Raw genomic sequence first — 13,220 nt, 5'->3', positions numbered from 1 at the left:
TTCTTAACAACTTACTTGTTATATCCTTTTCTTCAATAGTTCCACCTACTCCTTTGATTTGATTGACAATCTCCTTTAGTCTTGTACTGTACTAAGTTATGTTCTCACCTTCATTCATCCTCATAGATTCAAGTTATCCTCTTAAACTATCTACTTTTTCTCTTTGAACATGTTCATCTCCTCCATATACTGATATGAGCTTATTCCACATTGTCTTTGCATCATTGCAGCCTTCTAGATCATTAAACTCTGAATCGGTCAATGCAGATGTTATTTCAATCATTGCTTGAATATGTTCTTGCTTCGCCTTTATCTCTTCCATAGTCAATGGATAGGTGTTTGGTGTGACAAAATCATTCTCCAGATAGTATACAGCATATTCTCCAACTCCTGATAGATGTAGCTTCATCCTTTTCTGCCATGTAGAGAAACTTGACTTGTTCAGGTTCGGTTCATCCCTCTTATACATCTTTGGATCTTTAACTCAAGTACATTTAAAATTTCCTTTCGTATTCCAAAGCTCTGATACCAATTGATAGTTCTGATACTTAATATAAGTACAGATCCAATAGCCAACAAGATGAGAGGGGGGGTGAATCATACAAACTTAATCATCCATAAAAACATCAGATTCAACCTCGGTAACATATATATCAGTCATATAACCAAAATTGTCAAACATGCAAACTCAAAAGCATATGAACAATATAAACCTCATAACACCAGATTTAACGTGGAAACCCAAATAGGGAAAAACCACTGTGGGATTTCGGACCCACTAAGAAATATACTCTTCTAGAGTATTCTCGGTTAAAAGCAAATCTTGTTAAAGATTACAAACACATTGCTAGATGTGACTCGGTTAAGGGATTTCCCTCAGATCTGTTAGGATCTTCACCTTGTTAGAAGTGACCTTGTCAAAGGATTTCAAACACTCAATCAGAATGTCACCTTGCTAGAGGATTTACATATAAGACTGTTAAGTCCACTCGGTTAAGAGATTTTCTGTCACTTTCACAAAATAACAGTAATAAAATCTATCTGCAACTTCACATCTAAAATGCTAAAGCAGATTCCTATTTGTTCAATACAATTTAGACATAGAACTAATCTTGTCTATCTGCTGGGCTTCTATACTCTGTTATTCCAATAGGTCTTCAAGCTTCTATGCTCGGTAATCACTATGTAGCATCCCTATGCATACACTTGCCCGCATGCATTGTTTATCAACAGTTTCCTATATATAAACAATTAGGTAACCACTTAATCTCCTTGATCACATTTCCCATGATCAATCATAGCCATCAGATCTTCAATCTTGTCCAGTTTCAATGCATCTTTCGATCTAAAAATGTTTTACCCCACCTTGGAACTTGCATAATAGTCTTGGAACTTGTGCCAGGGTATTGCGGTTCAATCTGAGCTATAGATCTTCATGCCGACTTTCCATTGCCTTAGATTCGTTAACAAACTTCTTCCACGGCTTACCAATCATTGATTCGCTCAAGTTCATCAGCTTCTTTCATTAAATACCGCATGCGAACATTTAATGCATTCTGTTATAGCTCGGTTACAACTCGGTAACAACTCAGTGAATACTAAACTTCACTCGGTAGACATTCTGCCTTCATTAACCGATAGCGATAACCTTAGGGTTTACCAAATAGGTTCCTTAGGGTTTACTGACTAGGTTCTTTGCCTGATAACATAGTATAGTATTAACCTTTACATTTTACAACATATGTATGATGTTAAAACAATCTAAAACATCATGATCTCATCATTGTCTGACTCGATAGTAGTTGCCCATTGAATACCTTATTCATCCCTTTATTCATCATATTCTTTCCTGTGTCTTTTACCAACTTCTTTATAATCTTCATATCATACTTCTCAAGATATGGCAACATCATACTGAATTAGAAAATCAATTTCTTGACATCAATGACAAAATAACAATATCAAGATAGTAAAACATCTTTAATCAGTTATATCCATAATCATCAACAACCTTCTCAATATCCTTATTGAAATGCCAACAATCTTTCATTGTCTGTTATAATGCAATATTGCCAACATCATCAAGTATTCATTGTTTTGACCATGGTTATCCCTTTAACCCTTGCACAAGAGTTTATCCTTTGGGTAAAAGCTTTATCCATTGGATAACCCTTAGCCTAACCTTAACCCTTACCTCCTAAGGTAACCATCATGTCTTCTCAGGCATTTAATGCTTCTTACATCTCTTCTCAAGTAGTCTTTTGTTGACAATTGCCACCATTTCATTGGTGAGAATTGTAAACATGGATTGATAACTTTCAATCCTAGCCCTTGTTAAGATTATCCAATATTGACCTTCCATGGCCCTATTTTTCCTATAAATAGAGCTCTCATTCTCTCATTTTCATATCCAAGTCTTTAGTATCAAACTTATAGACATTTTACTAAGTATATCCAAGTTTCATGCATCCAATCCATAATCATTAAATCAAGCATTTAGCCTCTCTTTGAATAGAAATCATCTTAATAAACATTTTAAGAAGCATTTCCATTATCATAAGCACTCTCATATTAGACTAGTATATCATGTTAGGATAGGTTTTACTAATCTTTTATCTTATCATCATATCCATGCTAGTTTAAATTATATTAGATTTAATATCATGCATAACTAGGAATGCATTCATATTATGTTGATCAAACATCTCTCATTCTTGGAGTTGTCATTCCTGAAGTCACTTTGCTTAGTGATCTGAGAGCAAAGGCATTGACTTGAGGGATCCCATGAGATAGAGAACAATGCAACATCCCTTGGGGAGTTGAGCTATTCAATATAGCTCCATAACTTGCAACAAGAGTCCCATTGGTGTGTGGACCTTTTAACACCAAAATTTTTGTTTCTTTGCACCACTTTTCCTGCACACATTTATGGCGCCCACCATGGGGTTCAACCCCATAAAACATATTGTTTTTGATGCAGGAGTGATATTACAAGTACGTGAAAAATCTGAGTTAGCACATTGGAGCCTTCTTTTAGCATTTAGAAACCATTTGCTAGTGCATCTCGCTCACTGTTTAGCGCATTAGACTCTAACATTAGCGCATTGAGAACTTAGGTTAGCATATAACACTTTTGAATGACAACTATAAAATCACAGCACATTAAGAAACCAGTCTAGTGCATCTGGTGAACAGTGTAGCGCATAGGGTCTATTCTGTGGCGCATTTGTCATTACTGTAGTGCATTGGTGCTACAGTGTAGCGCATAGAGTTAGCAAAGAAGAAAAATTTGTAACTGAGGAAAATCATTTTAGGCTTATGTAATCCAACACTAACATTCGAATACTAACGAATTTCATGCAAGTTCTAATCTTTTTTGTGCAGGGGAAGGAGTTAGTTTAGAAGTTTTATCTTCTTTTTTTTTACTTTTTTTCAAAAGAAGTTAGTTAAAAATAATTGACTCTCCCTTTTTGTACAAGGTAAAATAAACCTCATATTTTCATTTTGGATGCTTAAAATGAACCTCATACTTCTTTTTCGTGTTTAAAATGAAATGCCATCTTTTCTTTATTACAAGGTAAAAAGAACAACAAAATTCATTTTTGCTTTCTTCCAAGTTAGAAAAGGAAAAATGCTTCACTTTGGGGCTCTAAAAACAACAAAACAAATTACTTTCAGCAAGGTTAAAACAAACTTCACCTTCCTTTGGTGCCTAAAAGGATCAATTTTATTTTTGCAAAGGTAAAAGAACCTCATCTTCATTTTATGCAAAGCAAAGAGGGAAATGTTTCCCCTATCGACTTTAATTTTGTTGACCAAATCGCGATTCTCTTTGTTGACCTAGCTTATTTTTCAAAGGTTCTAAAATACACACTTTGCTATGAAAGGTTAAAAAGAACACCATGATCTTTAGGAGCAAAATCTCCAACTAGAAGTTAGAAAATTATTGTCTTGAAGGCTAAAAAGAACCATTGTTTGCCTTGTCTCAAAAGTGGAAGGTATGTGCTCTCCCCTTAACTGGGTGATCAAAAAGCCGAACCACACTTATGCTTTATTTATTTAAAGCATTTACATTCTTTAGCAGGCCTGCCCTCCCAATTTGCTCTTAGAGCACCATTTAAATGGTCGGTGAGAGGTGAAGGACCTAAGTGGGAAATGACTTTATCGCCAAGTGTTCCAACCCACTATAATCAAAAGTGGAGGTTGACAAAAGTCCCTTCAATGGTTTTGCTTAGCAATTAGCCTTCCCCCAGTATCTTTAAGATACGTAAATCCTTTGTTCTAAAGGTTGGGAAGCCTCCCAAGGGATTTTATCATTGAATACAGAACAGGAAGCCTAATTAAAAACTTTAGAAATAGAAGCTTTGAGCTGAGTCAGTATCCAAACATCTCCAATATCATAGTGCAAGGGTGGGGAGGAATCTACCCCCAAGATTACTCACCATATATCTCCCAAGATAACTACTCAATTGTGAAGCAATTCACTTTGAGTTAATTTCTGACAAAAGGCAAAAAAATGGGTGCCCCTAGGGGGTGACATGTTTGTTTGAGCTGACGGAGTATCGAGACTAGTGGGATATGGTATTGTTGATGACCCTTGAATAAAGAGTCTATCTGATTTGTCTTACTTGTATTCAAACCTATGAAAACATTGGGGATTTGAACACATCCTCGCAAAACATGCACTATATGTTTAGTATAAGCAAAATTGGTTACTTCTTTTATGCCATGTTTTCAAGTTATTTTCAGAAAATCATCCATCAAAACAAACAAGTGTTAAAAATCTCTAAAAACAACCAACAACAAAGCAATCAGGACAGTTTAGCGTGTAGGAGCAACCTCCCAGCACGTATCGATCATATTATAGCGCATGCAAACCAGAACTTAGCGCTTTCATCAATCAAAATAGCGCATAAACAATTGTCAAACTGGTAAACATTTCAATAGTGCTTTGTGAAACCATATTAGCACTTTTTGAGCATCAGTATAGCGTATAAGAAGCTTAACTTAGCACTTTCAGTCTAAATAACAGCGCTTAATCAAGACATATTAGCGCATAATCTTCCCATTCAACAACAGTTTCCACAACTTTGAGTTAGCGCGTAACATAGGTAGCTTAGCGCATCGGGAATTTCTTGTAGCGCACCTAGATCATCAGATAGCGCATGGTTAAAACATAGAAAAATAGAGAGTAAACTAGGCATTTTTGAAAATTTTCATCACCAGTCCTGAACACCCTTTTGGGCCTTTTATCAAACTCACCAATCAGTATCTGAACCAAATCATCAGAGCAAACATTTCCAAAATCAAACAAGCATCCTTAGAATAAAATTGTCGAATCTTAAACTAGCTCATGGTAAAACTTCATCCAATCAAAATCAAGTAGTACCATCACATTGATCAAAAGGTCTGCCATCTAAACGGATTCTATCAAAACAAACAACATACCAAGTTTAAACCTTAAGTTGTCGAATCGAGTTTCCATATCAAGAGACTCTTATCCATATCATTTGACACACTTTATCATGGGGGCGAATCTAAACCTCTACTTGATGAAGTAAGCTTGAGTTTTTCAAGCAAAGTATCTCAATCCAAACATTGAAGGAAACCATTGACCATTCATGTATGACAACTCCTCATATTTTGAGAAGAGCAAGTCTTCATCACAAAACTGAGTTGATGAAGAGACAACTTAGTTCTAAAAAACTTGCTAAATGGAATAAGTTTCTCTTTAAATCACATCACGCATTCTTGCGTCATATGCGATTATATCTTCAAGGCAAATCAAACAAGTTTGACAAAGAACCCTTAAGAAGCAGAGCTTACATTCAGAAAGTAGCATTCAACCAACGCTCAAATCATGGAGGAAAGATTAATCCCGCTTTATTCCCACAATTTTGCATCACTTATAACATAGCTCGACCCGAACCACCAACCCCTGAACAAGAAGAAGAAGACTTTATTCCTTTTGTCACAGAAAGATTTTACTAGATGCCCAATGTCACTCGCTCTCAAAGAAACAAGCAAAGCGAACCACAACTAGAGTCAAGTATGGGTCGTAGATTATCCAACCCTTTCAATTATACTGATCTGGGAGATACAAAGATCACTGAGGAACTTCTCCAAGAATGTCAAGAAAACCCCTCATTCCAAAAGCTCATGGAAAGACTCATTGAAGCTGACAATGAAAAATATATGATCATCCTAACTAGCAAAGGAGTTAGACTTCCCAAAGATTTCGATACTGAAAACTTAAGGAAGGTCGACAAACAGATTTTTAGAACAAAGTCTCAAAATTACGCCTATCAAGAACAACAGAGAGAAGAAGAAACGCATGACCTTGAAATCATACCTAAACAACATAAAATACCCAAACACAACCATGCCCGAACTAGGGATAATGAAATGGAAGAAGCTTTGCCTCGACGAACAATTGCACCCATGGTCGCTCTTACGCAATAAATTCAAATGTTGCAAAGACAAATGCAGGACATGCAACAGGGGACCACAGTGCGATACTCCTTGGATGAAATTTGTCCTTACCCCTTTGATAGGAGATTAAACATGATACCTTTTCCCTTGAATTCAGATGTACCAAAATATGACAAATACGATGGTAAAAGTGATCCCCGCGATCATGTTCGGGAATTTTGTACCATAAGCCTAGAATTTTCTCACGATGACACTTACTTAATGAGGTTATTCCCAAGAAGTTTGGGAGGGAAAACAATGGTGTATTTTTCTAAACTTACACCTCCCATCAGATCCTTTGATGAGTTGGTAAATAAATTTATCACACAATACTCTTATAATATTCAACACGCGATCACCATGTTGGATGTATCTAATACCAAATAGAAAAACAATGAAACATTCATGGTTTTTCTTTAGCGTTGGAGACGTATGGTTTCAAGATATCCTCAAGATGTACCTAAAAAGGAAAAGATGGAGATCTTTATCAACAATCTAAATAGTGAGATGAGTTATCTACTCAAGCTTCAGTGCATACCATCTTTTGCCAAGTTGATCAAAAATGGAATCCAAGTAGAAGAAGCCTCCATCAAGAAATGAACATTGAAGTTCTTTAAGGAAGGAACTAATTAATCCAACACTCACTTTAACAACCAAAACAACAACAACACTTTAGACAAATCCATATTTTGGACCAGAAACAAAAACATTGTTAATGAGGGAGGAGCTGATGCTAATGATATGAATTCCAAACAACTAGTATTGGCTTTATTAGGTAATCCACAATCTAACAAGAATCAAAAAAGTGTTAACCAAGGTACTAACGCTTATCCACAAAATACCAATCAGGGACCTTCAAATTCAAACACCAATAACAATACCCAAACCAACAACAATACCTAAGGCAACAACACCAATTGAGGGAATAATACAAATCACAGAGGTAACACCAACACTTTCCCAAATAGACGCATCTACACACCATTGGGGCAATCCTTAGAATCAGCATTTCATGAACTCCTGGCAAACAAGATTATCATATTGCAAGTCATAAACAACTTTGAACCCTAGATCAAACCACCTTGGTGGAATGACTCGCATTTCTATGATTTTCATCGAAACAAAGGACATAACACAAATGATTGCATGAGGCTTAAGAATATTGTTCAAGATATGATCGATAGAGGTGATTTAACGGTTGATGGTCTCAAAATGAATGGTGATCATGAAGCCTTTAAAAATCCTCTTCCAAATTATAACAAGGAAGGAGCTTCATCATCAAACGATACACGAGGAGATCGCATAAATCATCTATACAACAACACCATCAATCACATATCAACAAATGACAACCAAATAAATGTCATAAAGATCAAAGACAAACAAGACCATACATCAATCAATGTGACAACCAAAGCTCAAAAATATGTCTTGAAAGGGCATACATCAACATCAACCACTATCCCCAAGACTCAATATGATATGGTTAATCAACTATGGAGAACTCCTGCTCAAATATTCATACTCAAATTACTCAAACTCTCACCAAAACATAAAGACATCTTAGAACAAGCACTCATTGAAACAAATGTGTCTCAAGATCTAGACAATGATAAATTTCAAGCCATGGTGGCTCATATGACAAGGCCTCATAATCTCACCTTTTCCGAACATGATAATATATCTTTAAGTAATCCACATAATACACCCCCTCATATTGAAGTCTTGGTCTACAAACATCGAGTTAAAAGAGTATTAATAGATGGAGGAGTTGGTCTCAATATATGTACCTTAAAACTTATATGTACATTAAGCTTCTCTGAACAGATCCACGCAAAAATATCACCATCAAGGCATACGATGATGAAGAAAGATCATGCAAAGGAACAGTGATACTACCTATTCAGGTAGGATCAATACAAAGGGATACTATGTGCCAAGTCTTAGACATAGACTTAACATACAATATTTTATTGGGCCATCCTTGGATACATGAAATGCAAGTAGTACCATCAACTTACCATCAGTGTGTCAAATTCCCATATAATGGAAAAGAGATTTCCATCTCTGCTAACAATAATCCCTTTCAACATTGCAATGCTATGGGGGTAGCTCAAGACAGCCTAGTTCCACACAACAGGGAAGCTCCAACTTCCTCAGCACTAGATCATCATCGAGAAAAGCTCAAATCTTTATCCATGGATTTCAAACAAATGATGAAAATCAAAGAGAAAGGCATGGGAGAATATTCTTTCGAACCCATGTGCCTATTCAAATTGCCAACATCACCAAAATCTCATGGGCAACCTTTTGCATCAATGCATCAAGCAACATAGCCCATCACCAAGTTTGATGGAAAATTTATCCAATTGGTCACACTAGCACATGAATCAGAAGAGAAAGATATCCTTAGTTGGCTATACAAGGATGAGGGAAAATTCAGAGCTGCTACTCTAGACATAGCCATACCAACACAATAGTATGGAAAAGGATTCCTGATCATGCAACGGATGGGATATAATGGCAAAGGACCTATAGGCAAGCATCAAGAAGGCATTACAAAACCACTAGACCCTCCTTCACAATTTTCTCGAGACAAAATAGGACTGGGATACAGACATATCATACCCCCAAGGCAAAAACAAAATAAATATCAAAAACCTCAGTAAAAAGAAAAGAATAAATACAATGAGGACTCATGGAAAGAGGCACTACACCAAGCAGCAGAAACAACAAGAAAAGAACGACAACACTAGGAAAAAGAGAATCGACAAGAGGAACTAACCATTCGAAGGGAAGAAGAATCTTATGAGGAAGTGCACCATGTTCAGGAACCTATTCAAAACAAGGTAGAGTCACCTCCTAAAGACATCACTACTCCCCCAGGAGGAACAGTGTATGAACAAATGCAAAGGGTACAAGAAGGCTCTGATTCAGAATCTAAAAAAACTAGAAGACTAGTATCAATTATCAGAGATCTCTTTTCACCCTACAACATACCTGTCTGCAGCACTGAAAGACTCTGGGATAGTACTTCTGAAACTGATTCTAATGACTACGAATAGGGTAGTTTTTCAAATATTATTGAGGATGTCGCACAAGGTGCTATACACACACCCCTTTCTTAGGAGGGACAAGGCATAGAGTCTCGATTACTTGAATTCGGTCCACAACATATCTACGAAGCTAAGGAAAATGATCAGACGCACTACGAACAAGTCTACATAGAAGATGATACCATCGAAGACCTTGACAATATCATTACCTTAACCAACATCCCAGACAGCCTTAATGATACCTCTATCATGACACTTACCACAGCCAACCTCGACCCACTCGACCCACCAAATGACTCTCTACCGCTCGTATTTCCTGATTTTATAGACTGGGATGAACCTGAACATCATGACATACCTATTTTCCCTGATGATGAATCCATTGTTCATTACCTATGTACAATCAACCTAGAAACAGGCTCTACCAGCGAACAAAATAACGATATCTGCAATCGGGAGGGTGCCAAGTCTCTCAGTCGAAAAAATGAAAGAAATAAAGAATTTAATGTTAAAAACCAGTCAATGGCAGCATTAGATCACAAAACAGTCAAAATAAAGGACGCATCTGAGGGTGAAAACCTTTTTAAGGCACCTAAAGATGGGAGACTTGACACTCTTTCTCAACACTATCAGGAGCGATCACCCATATTGATTGAGCCCACTCAATCAATCAACATCGATACAGAAGCAGTAGCTAAAAACATACACCTAGCAGAATCACTGACAGGAGAGGAAAAACCAGAGTTTATCAAATTTTTTAAAGAAAAGAAAATCAAATTTGCTTGGTCCCATGCTGATATGCTCGAGATAGATCTAAACTTAATCATGCATCATTTATCTATTTCTCTAGGAGCTAAGCCAGTCAAACATAAGTTAAGAAAGATGAATCTACATGTAGCATTAATGGTCAAAGATGAACTAAAGAAGTTATTAGATGTCAGATTCATTCGACCTATAGACTATGCTGAATGGATTTCAAACATTGTACCAATTACAAAACCAGATGGAAGCATCAAAATATGCATAGATTTTAGAGATGTCAACAAAGCCCGTCCAAAGGATGACTTTCCTTTGCCCAACATCAACATAATTGTGGACCTCACAATGGGAAATGCAATGCTCTCGTTAATGGATGGTTTCTCTGGCTATAATCAAATCAAGATAGCCCCAGAGCATCAAGATAAAACAGTATTCACCTATCCTTGGGGAACGTATTGTTGTAACGTTGTGCCTTTTGGCTTGAAGAATGTTGGGGCAACTTATCAAAGAGCAATGATGATAATCTTTCATGATATGATGCATACCTTCATGGAGGACCATGTGGATGATTTACTGGCTAAGTCATTCACCCGGGTAGAACATCTGGGCATATTAGATAAAATCTTTCAAAGATTGGAGAAATTCCAATTCAGGCTAAACCCTAAGAAGTGTGTCTTCAGGGTGACATCAGGTAAATTATTAGGCTACATTGTGTCAGCAAAGGGCATTGAAGTAGATCTAGCGAAGGTACAAGCCATCACTGAGATGCCACCTCCCAAGAACATTAGTCAACTCAGATCTCTACAGGGACAACTACAGTCAATCAGGCGATTCATAGCCCAACTACCAGATAAAATTCTACCATTCAATCATCTGCTACATAAGTACATACCATTCAGATGGGAAGGCAAATGTGTAGAATCATTCTATCAAATCAAGCAATATCTCATGAATCCACTAGTTCTGGTACCACCAATAGCAAGGAAACCGTTCATTCTCTACATATCAACAACAGACGTATCATTGGGGGTACTGTTAGCACAAGAAGATCAAGAAGACAAGGAACGAGCTATATAGTACATTACCCAAACATTAAATGGATATGAGCTCAATTACACATTCATTGAGAAGGCTTGTTTAGCTATAATATTCGCTTCTCAAAAGTTTAGACAATACATCCTAGCTCACACAATCAAGCTAGTAGCAAAAATTGATCCTCTCAAGTATTTACTCAGCAAAGCAGCTCTTACAGGCCGATTGGCTAAATGGGTCATGATTCTCAGTGAGTTTGATATCTAATACATAGAGCGTCAGGTTATCAAGGGACAAGTAATTGCAGATCAATTAGCTGAAGCACCACTACCAGATAAGCAACCAATGAAGGTGGAATTTCCAGACATGGATGTCCTTACTATTACACTCAAGCAATGGAACCTGTACTTTGACGGTTCCTACACTCAACATGGCTCAGGTGTCAATATCTTGTTCGTCACCCCCAAAGGACACACCATTCCAAGATTGTATAGACTCATGTTTCCATGCACCAATATCGTTGAGTATGAAGCCCTAGTCACAAGAATCAAAATGGTCGTGGAATGGAGAATCACGAAATTGAAAGTCTATGGATATTCTCAACTAGTTATAAATCAGATCAACAATGAATATTAGACAAAGGATGACAAGTTGTTGCCATACAAAAGAATGGTAGATGACTTCAAATAGTACTTTGTACACATCACCTCCGAGAAAATACCAAGGTTGGATAACAGAGCGGTTGATGCAATGGCCAATCTCTTCACTGCTACAAATTCCAGAGCAACTGAGTCATTATGAGTTCCTGGTAGAGCAACTGTTTTCCCCAGCCTATGAAAATTATGCTTCCCATGTCATCTATGCCTTAACCGATTCAGGCTCTCCTTTATATGGGACAATCTATGAATATATTAAAACCAATACCCTACCCATCGACCTATCTCATAATCAAAAACTAAACTTTATTCGGCATGCCACCCATTATACCTTAACCACTGACACACTTTACCATCAAGGTCTAGATGGTACTCCTCTTCGTTGCCTTGATCGTAATGAATCTGACTCTTCTTTACACAATCTTCACGAGGGTATCTGTGGCAAGCATTCAAGTGGTCCTACTCTTGCTAAAAAACTTCTGAGAATGGGATATTACTGGCCGACAATGGAAAAAGACTCTTATCAATTTGCAAATAAATTTTCTAAGTGCCAAATTCATGGCAATCTTATCCATGCACTAGCACAAGAGTTGCAGCCATTTACAACATCATGGCCTTTCTGTCAGTGGGGACTTGATTTAGTAGGGAAAATCCATCCTTCCTCTTCAAATGGACACAAGTTTAATATCATTGCAACAGAGTATTTCACAAAATGGATTGAAGCAGTCCCAATGACCACAGTAACTGGAAAGCAGATTGCCTCATTTATTCTCAATTATCTAATTTGCAGATACGGCATTCCCAGTTCTATCATCATAGACAACGGGTGTCCATTCAAAAATCGGGATGTGCAAGACCTATGTGAGTGATTCAAAATCCAACATCGTTTCTCTACACGTTACTACCAATAGGGGAATGGTCAAGTAGAGGCATCAAATAAAAAAATCTTGAAAATCCTAAAGAAAATAGTAAATGATGCAGGCAAGGATTGGCATGTACAACTCAATCCGGTACTCTGGACATACAAGACTAGCATTAGGTTACCTACATGAGCTACACCATATTCATTGGTGTACGGATCAGAAGAAATTTTACCTCTTGAGGTAGAAATTCCATCACTCAGAGTATCTTTAAAAGGCCCCATACCAGATGAGGAGTATCGGGTCAATAGATTGCAAGAACTAGAGCTTCTAGATGAAAAATGACAACATGCCTATGATCATCTCAAAGAATATCAGCAGCACAT

This window comes from Cryptomeria japonica, chromosome 2 (genome assembly GCF_030272615.1).
Source record: "Cryptomeria japonica chromosome 2, Sugi_1.0, whole genome shotgun sequence".
Classification (NCBI taxonomy): domain Eukaryota; kingdom Viridiplantae; phylum Streptophyta; class Pinopsida; order Cupressales; family Cupressaceae; genus Cryptomeria; species Cryptomeria japonica.
The sequence above is the reverse complement of the archived record's forward strand: the minus strand, read 5'-3'. Positions refer to the sequence as shown.